Genomic DNA, 9,393 nt, shown 5'->3' on the forward strand with positions numbered 1-9,393 from the left:
GTCTCGCGATATTACCGAACAAAGCATCGCCCTAAACACAAACACAGCAGCTCTCGTTTTAGGTTTTTTTTTCTTTTAGTTTTTTTTTTCTTCCTTGAAGGTTACCGGATAGAAAAAGAAAGACTTTGACCCAAATTTTTAGGTTTAAAATTCTTTAGCCTCGGATTTTTGAAACCGTAACACTGGCATGAATTACTGCCCCTGATTTCTAATCGTAACTATGGCGTGAATTATCACCCTTGATTTCACATTCACTCCCTTGTAAGGATTTTTTTCCCGCAATTTTTTTTTTATTTAATTGGAAAAAAAATTAATCTCCTTTGTTTTGATGTGACAAAGTCATCGTTATTACTGACCTTGGTTTCGATTTGACCTTTAAAGGTCAAGGCTTCGGATCTAAATGTCGCGATTTTCGATTTCGCAATGACATTTTAAAAACAAATGTTGGGTGCTTAGCCCAAGCAAATTTTTTCTTTTAACAAGAAATTAAAAAAAAAGAATAATTTTCACAAAAGATTAGAAAAATATAAAATACAATGTAATAACCTCGGGGTCTGTATAGCAATACACGCCATTGGTGTTTCTTTCTGACTTATTTTCTCATGGGGGCACTTGAAAATTTCGAGGGTGGGGAGCCTAAAAAAAACACGGCGCACCAAATGTCAAATGTTATACGGCATTAATGTTTCTAGTTTACACAGGAAAGTTCCCTGGCAAAACTTTCAGACACGATTTTTTTTGGTTTCTCGTACAGTCGGCCTCACACGTCTATTTATAACACCCACCTACGTAGGAAAAGAATCGACCAAAGAACTACGCCAAAGTCTGCAGTCACCAGCTACACAATATGGCGGTGCGCTCACTTCTGATCTCTCGCGAAACTGGCCGTTGCCCCGTTGCCAAGGAGATTACAAACACAATATCTTACTATATAGGAATTTTATAAGATATATATATATATATATATATATATATATATATATATATATATATATATATATATACATATATACATATATACATATTTTTACATATAAACTTATATATATCTACACACATAATATATATATATATATATATATATATATATATATATATATATATATATATATATATATATATATATATATATATGTATATATATATATATATATATATATATATATATGTACATATATACATATTTTTACATATAAACTTATATATATCTACACACATATATATATATATATATATATATGTACATATATACATATTTTTACATATAAACTTATATATATCTACACACACACACACACATATATATATATATATATATATATATATATATATATATATATATATATATATATATATATATATATATATATATATATATATATATATATATATATATAATACTGTGACAAGCAAGGTTTGTTTGATTGTGTGGGTTCGGAAAATGCGTGGTGCCCACATATGTTGACATCTAAAGAAAGAGGAACTCCATTAACAGACGCTTTTAATTAAAATACACCGGTTTTTATTTAGTTTTTTTCTCTTTCTATTCAGAATTAAATACAATATTATTATACAACGAATCATTAAAACGAAAAATAAAATTGAGAAATTTTTCCGTTATGATTAATTATTATTGAAATAATTTTAAATCTGAAAAAAATGTTGTTTAGTAACCGTAACCCGGAAGAAACCCTTTTAAAAGTGAACTCGTCGATGGCGGTCTGCACTCGTCCTTGGGGCCCTCTCTGACATTGGCGAGGCAGACGGCGTTAGGTCATTTCGTCTCGTTGTGCAACTGGAAAGCGTTGATCGCTCTTTATTTCAGTGACGAGGTGGGGGAAAAAAAAAAAGGGGGAATAAATCAGGGGAGATAACCATAATGTTCGGTGCAAGAACAGCAACTCTGATTACAATTTCAAAATGTTTCATCGACCTTTCTTCTCGCAACAGGAAATTAAAATATAAATATTTTTGTCTGTGTTTAAAATTAAAAATATTTTTGTTTTAAATTCTGGGGATAAAAAAAATTTAGAATGTCAGGGATATTTTTTTTTTCTTCTCTTATTGGGTCGAGATACGTCTGGGTCAATACAAGCAGGCCGGCCCAGACGGGAGGGTGTGTGATCGTTTGGCTCGGCTCATTTCAGCGTCTGGCTCCAGGCTGGAAGAGAAGGGAGGGGGTGGGGGGTGATCTGGCCAGACGGGCTCATAGAGGCAGGTCAAGGCCAGCCCGCATATTTTCAAGGTCATTACCGGATGGGAAAAGGGGGTAAGCCAATGTCACCGAGACAGTTGTTGTGCCCGTGGATGGCATAAACACAACACAACAGCAACCAGGGGATGATGTGCTTAAACGCAACATCCCAACACTTACTGGATGCTGAGGTCCCCGCCTGGAGCAGACGAACCATGCTGTGGTTACCAGGACGATGCGATACTCTATTGGAGACCAAGGTCACACCCAAAGATATGTACGTTTCCATTAGTGACAATATCGAACTTCCATTATCGTTTTTTTTTTTTGTTGCGATACCATTGATTTTATGAGGAGCTAAGTATCGTTATGGGATGTACTGAACATGTCGATTATTGCGGTATGTTTATTTTGGTATTTAGGAGCTTTGGGAATTGGAAACTAAATTAAAATTTAAAAGTATGAATTAGACTTTGTTATACGTTACGGGTATTGTTGATCCAGTTACCCCTCCACTATTGTGATTAGGTCTTGGGTTATATGGTTATCACGTGATTACTATCGTCTGATGAAACAGCCTTAGACTTCTTTACCTAAAGTTCACATTCAGACATGATGGTCTATAGTCTATATAAAGATACGGTCGTCTGCTTCTGTGACCTCCGTTAATGATGGCCTAACTGGTCAGTTATATATTCGGCCATCCTAACAGCCCCACTGGGGTCGGGTACTGAACAGCGCTGGGTTGACTCTGTCATTCAACCAACCAACATTTTTCTTGCAATTTACACGACTACATGAAAAAATCATTTCTCAAGTTCATTTTATTTTCCCGTTCAGTACCACATTACGGAAGTGAATTTAGATTAACAAAAAAAAAAATAAGCAACAAAAATTGAGTCATATCATTTACACAGGTATAGTTTTCATATATGAAGGACGCATGGGACAATGAACGTAATTTAATATTCACAGCTTAGTGCTATTGAAATTTTTACTAGCTTTCATTACAAGCTTTTATTTTAACTTGATTTCTCTGTCTGTCGTTCTTTTGCACTTAGTTAGTCTTCGTCCGTCATGGGTCAAAACGGCCGAGCAAAATTTCGACCACTTTTAACGGACCAATTTCTTGTCAAGCGGGTCAAAATCCGGTGACAATGCAATGTGACATCAAATTTGACTTAATCGGATGCTTAATTGCGTTTTAAAAATTAGTAAAGTTTCCTATATAATGTACTTTTTTCGCACTGTTATACACTCATTGTTTGTATTCAACCTGGTTTACAAAAGATTTTTTTTGTCACGCAATTCTATTTTTTAAAGTGTTGAAAAGAAATTTAAATAAAAAAAAAGTTTTAATAACAATCCTGCATTCATTTAATTATTTTATTTAAATATATATATACGCACTATTATTCAAATAATTAAAAAGTAAAGCGTGTGTCAACATATTATCTATTGAACACCTTCATTAAAATTTAAGAAGAGACCCATGCTTTTTGTTTTACAGATAGGTAAATAGCGCTGCATTATTTTATATTTAAAGAAAATCATTTATTTTCTACTTTTCAGTGCACACTTATAGAAAAATGTATTATTGAAACGTTTCTAATAATGTTGTTTGCTAATATGTCCGTCTCAATACATGACATCAGCCGGGAATTTCCGAATCCCAGCATCCAGACATTCGACGGAGTGGACTTTAGGGTTTTTCCGAAATTTGATTTTTAAAATAAAAAAATTAAAATAAAAAACCATTTAATTGTCATTCAAATGAGGTAATTAATCACGCTTTTCCATTTTGATTGGAATGAAGAAAAATTTTGAATTGAGTTTTACGAATTTTTAAAATATTTATTTTAAACCATTTTGATTCCACATACAAGCAATTGTTAAATGTTTAAATGGCCTTGTTACAATGATCTACTATGGTAAGAGAAAAAATGTGTGGTTTATTGGTGTGAGGTTTCTGATTTTGTAGTCACTGAACGAGTGTTGTGGTTAAGTTATTAACCACACAATCAATTTTATGACGTGGCTAAACTTAACGAGAGAGAAGGTGTAAAATGTCACGGACGTCCGGGGGTAGATTGAGAACCTTTTATTTTAGATGGAGAACCCTTCATTTTAGATGGAGAACATTTCATTTTAGATTGAGAACCCTTCATTTTAGATTGAGAACCCTTCATTTTAGATTGAGAACCCTACATTTTAGATTGAGAACCCTACATTTTAGATTGAGAACCTTTTATTTTAGATGGAGAACCCTTCATTTTAGATGGAGAACATTTCATTTTAGATTGAGAACCCTTCATTTTAGATTGAGAACCCTTCATTTTAGATTGAGAACCCTACATTTTAGATTGAGAACCTTTTATTTTAGATGGAGAACCCTTCATTTTAGATGGAGAACATTTCATTTTAGATTGAGAACCCTTCATTTAAGATTGAGAACCCTTCATTTTAGATTGAGAACCCTTCATTTTAGATTGAGAACCCTACATTTTAGATTGAGAACCTTTTATTTTAGATGGAGAACCCTTCATTTTAGATGGAGAACATTTCATTTTAGATTGAGAACCCTTCATTTAAGATTGAGAACCCTTCATTTTAGATTGAGAACCCTACATTTTAGATTGAGAACCCTTCATTTTAGATGGAGAACCCTTCATTTTAGATGGAGAACATTTCATTTTAGATTGAGAACCCTTCATTTAAGATTGAGAACCCTTCATTTTAGATTGAGAACCCTACATTTTAGATTGAGAACCCTTCATTTTAGATTGAGAACCCTTCATTTTAGATTGAGAACCCTTCATTTTAGATTGAGAACCCTTCATTTTAGATTGAGAACCCTTCATTTTAGATTGAGAACCCTTCATTTTAGATTGAGAACCCTTCATTTTAGATTGAGAAACCTACATTTTAGATTGAGAACCCTACATTTTAGATTGAGAACCCTACATTTTAGATTGAGAACCCTACATTTTAGATTGAGAACCCTACATTTTAGATTGAGAACCCTACATTTTAGATTGAGAACCCTTCATTTTAGATTGAGAACCCTACATTTTGGATTGAGAACCCTTCATTTTAGATTGAGAACCCTACATTTTAGATTGAGAACCCTACATTTTAGATTGAGAACCCTTCATTTTAGATTGAGAACCCTTCATTTTAGATTGAGAACCCTACATTTTAGATTGAGAACCCTACATTTTAGATTGAGAACCCTTCATTTTAGATTGAGAACCCTACATTTTAGATTGAGAACCCTTCATTTTAGATTGAGAACCCTTCATTTTAGATTGAGAACCCTACATTTTAGATTGAGAACCCTTCATTTTAGATTGAGAACCCTTCATTTTAGATTGAGAACCCTTCATTTTAGATTGAGAACCCTTCATTTTAGATTGAGAACCCTACATTTTAGATTGAGAACCCTTCATTTTAGATTGAGAACCCTTCATTTTAGATTGAGAACCCTTCATTTTAGATTGAGAACCCTTCATTTTAGATTGAGAACCCTTCATTTTAGATTGAGAACCCTTCATTTTAGATTGAGAACCCTACATTTTAGATTGAGAACCCTTCGTTTTAGATTGAGAACCCTACATTTTAGATTGAGAACCCTTCATTTTAGATTGAGAACCCTTCATTTTAGATTGAGAACCCTTCATTTTAGATTGAGAACCCTACATTTTAGATTGAGAACCCCTCATTTTAGATTGAGAACCCTACATTTTAGATTGAGAACCCTTCATTTTAGATTGAGAACCCTACATTTTAGATTGAGAACCCTTCGTTTTAGATTGAGAACCCTACATTTTAGATTGAGAACCCTTCATTTTAGATTGAGAACCCTACATTTTAGATTGAGAACCCTTCATTTTTTATTGAGGACCTTTTATTTTAGATTGAAGTAAACATCTAGATTTTATGATACGAATAATTTAATAAATACAAATTATAAGTGTAATGGGTGATTGAAAGTAGGGACAAGCTAAGCTAGCAGGTAGCCTTTTTGTTTCAGATAGCCTTGTTTATTATAGGTAGCTTTAAAATGACAGGTAGCCATTGACATGTAGACGTATATGTGGCAGGTAGCCCTTGATATGTAGAATATATAAGGCAGTTAGCCTTTGTGTAAGGGGTAGTCTTTGACATATAGCGGGTGTAGTATAGCTAGCCTATGACACCTTATATGCGAAAGGTAGCCTTCGACATGTACCCTTATATGTGGCAAGTAGCCATTAACATATAAACTTGTTTGTTACATATAGTCTTTTACATGTAGCCGGGTGTGGTATAGCTAGCCTTTGACACCTTATAAGTGAAAAGTGACCTTAAAAATGACATTTATCCTTGGCACGACAGGTCAAATTAGGACAATCTGGCAGAAGTGAAATCACGCCTGCTGAAATCACAACGGAGTTCTGTAGCTAATCGCTGACCTTGAGGTCACGTCTGCAAGTCTGGAAAGAAAAAAAAAAGTCAGCCATCACCAGACGTGACCTTCTACACGTCAGTTACACAGTCACCTCGTGACGTCATACAGCACGTGTGTCGGAACCAGCTGACCTGAATTTATCGTGAATGGCGTCTATTCATTTTTTTTTAAAGCTGGTGATTGCCACGCGGGAGTCACGTGATAGGGGTACTATAGCATGATATGATGAGAACCACTGAGAGACTTGGAGGTCATACACATTTAATGATGTGCCAGACATTTGGTGAGTCTGATAGTGGTCGTCTGGACAACTCAGTCAGTTACTTAATACTGGTTAATGAAGGTTTAGGATAAAGTCCGGCCGGAGATTTGGGTTAAAGTTAGGCCAACATTTGATTTAGGAGTTTTCTCCCCTAAGATTTAGGAGTTTTCTCCCCTAAATGGGTCTCCATCGAGCCTGACCTGCCCTTGGGTTCGAACTCGGGACATACGGTTTAACAGCAATGAGCTTTACCGACTCGACCACCCCGACATCCCTGCAGGAGCTTAGGCTGAAATAACTGTGAGCTGCTTATTAATTAACCAATACAAACAAGCCTTCAGTTATATGTACACTAGCTAACCCTGATATGTACCTAGCTAAACCTGATATGTACACTAGATAAACCTGATATGTACACTAGCTAAGCCTGATATGTACACTAGCTAAGCCTGATGTGTACAGTAGCTAAACCTGATGTGTACACTAGCTAAGCCTGATATGTACACTAGGTAAGCCTGATATGTACACTAGCTAAACCTGATATGTACACTAGCTAAGCCTGATAAGTACACTAGGTAAGCCTGATATGTACACTAGCTAAACCTGATATGTACACTAGCTAAGCCTGATATGTACACTAGCTAAGCCTGATGTGTACAGTAGCTAAGCCTGATATGTACAGTAGCTAAACCTGATGTGTACACTAGCTAAGCCTGATATGTACACTAGCTAAACCTGATATGTACACTAGCTAAACCTAATATGTACACTAGCTAAACCTGATATGTACACTAGCTAAACCTGATATGTACACTAGCTAAACCTGATATGTACACTAGCTAAACCTGATATGTACACTAGCTAAACCTTATATGTACACTAGCTAAACCTGATATGTACACTAGCTAAACCTGATATGTACACTAGCTAAGCCTGATATGTACACTAGCTAAGCCTGATATGTACATTGGCCAAACCTGAAATATAGGATTTTAGAAAGTGAAAATTACCCTTGGCGTTACCCCTGGCACAGGTGAAGTAGAGTTCCCCTGTTTCTGTGACCTCAGCAAACGAAGAGATACAGTAGTCAGCACTATGGGTATTTTACTGATTACTGTCTAAAAACTTTTTTTGTCTTAATTAACCTGATAATACTCATACATTGCTTAGTGACAAAAAAAAAACAACCAATTATATTACCACAAACCACCTTGCGTGTATATAAAAAAAAAGCCACCGAGTTCAACTAATTTCCACTAACCCACTTCCCGCGTGAACACTTTCTACAGATGTTTGTTGCTAAATTGATTTCATGCCAGCTCGCGGCTGGAAGGTAAACTCGGTCTAGAGAGGTAGAGAGAGGAAAATAAAAGTAAATAAAAACAACACACAGTTGGCCTAGGACAAGTGTGTTATGTGCGTTCATTCACCTCCCTGCACTGGCGTTGTTTGTTTGGAATATGTTAAGGTGGGACAAATTGTTTGGGATAAGTTGAATTTGGGACAAGGTTTATGGGATTAGTTGTATACAGCATATTTAATACAAATATATATTTGTGACTTCTTTTTCCTGTGACTTATTTTCCTGTGACTTTTTTCAATGTGAATTTTTTCCTGTGACTTTTTTCCTGTGACTTTTTTCTGTTTTTTTTTTCTTGTGTTTTTTTCTTTTCGTGTGACTTTTTTTCCTGTGAAATATAATTTTTGTGGATAAGTTGTATGTTGGGTAATATATACATGGTGAAGTTGTATATGGTACAAAATGTATGTTGTCATAAGTTTTGAATGCTAAAATATACTCCACAACTATTTTGTTATAATTTATTGAAACAAGACCGGCAGTTGCTCCTTGTATTATTGAGTCTAGTAAGAAGATATAAAAAAAATACAGCCAGCTTGCACATTCTACTGTTGACATAATTACTTGAACACAGTGCTGAGGTAAACACATGTCAAATATAAGATAACTACTTGAACACAGCGTAAACGCACGTCAAATATATGTTAACTACTTGACCAGAGTAAACACATGTCAAATATATGTTAACTACTCGTTCGTTCACAAGCCTGTGTTGTGTAAGTGATTAGCCGTACCACTAATGTCACCTATAACTAACAAAATGACATCAGGGTTCAAACAATGGAAAAGTGCCCATGAAGTGCTATCTAGGCATGAAAATTCCAAACAACACATTGATTCATTGGCAGCGCTGTGTTCACGAAAATCTACTGGTCAGATTGACATGAAACTTGTAACGCAATATGAAAGTGAAATTCAGTATTGGAGACAAGTACTTCACAGAATCGTGAGTGTGGTACAGTTTCTTTGTATTCGTGGTCTTCCGTTCCGGGGCAGAACTGAAGAGGTTGGTTCTCCAAACAATGGGAATTATCTCGGGTTGCTGGAGCTGTTAAGTCAGTACGATACCTTTCTCGCAGAACATATGCGGATACACGCCAACAAAGGACGTGGACATACATCCTACA

Source organism: Physella acuta, unplaced genomic scaffold, assembly GCF_028476545.2.
Source record: "Physella acuta isolate Inbredline_101_S28 unplaced genomic scaffold, ASM2847654v3 ptg000779l, whole genome shotgun sequence".
Lineage (NCBI taxonomy): Eukaryota > Metazoa > Mollusca > Gastropoda > Physidae > Physella > Physella acuta.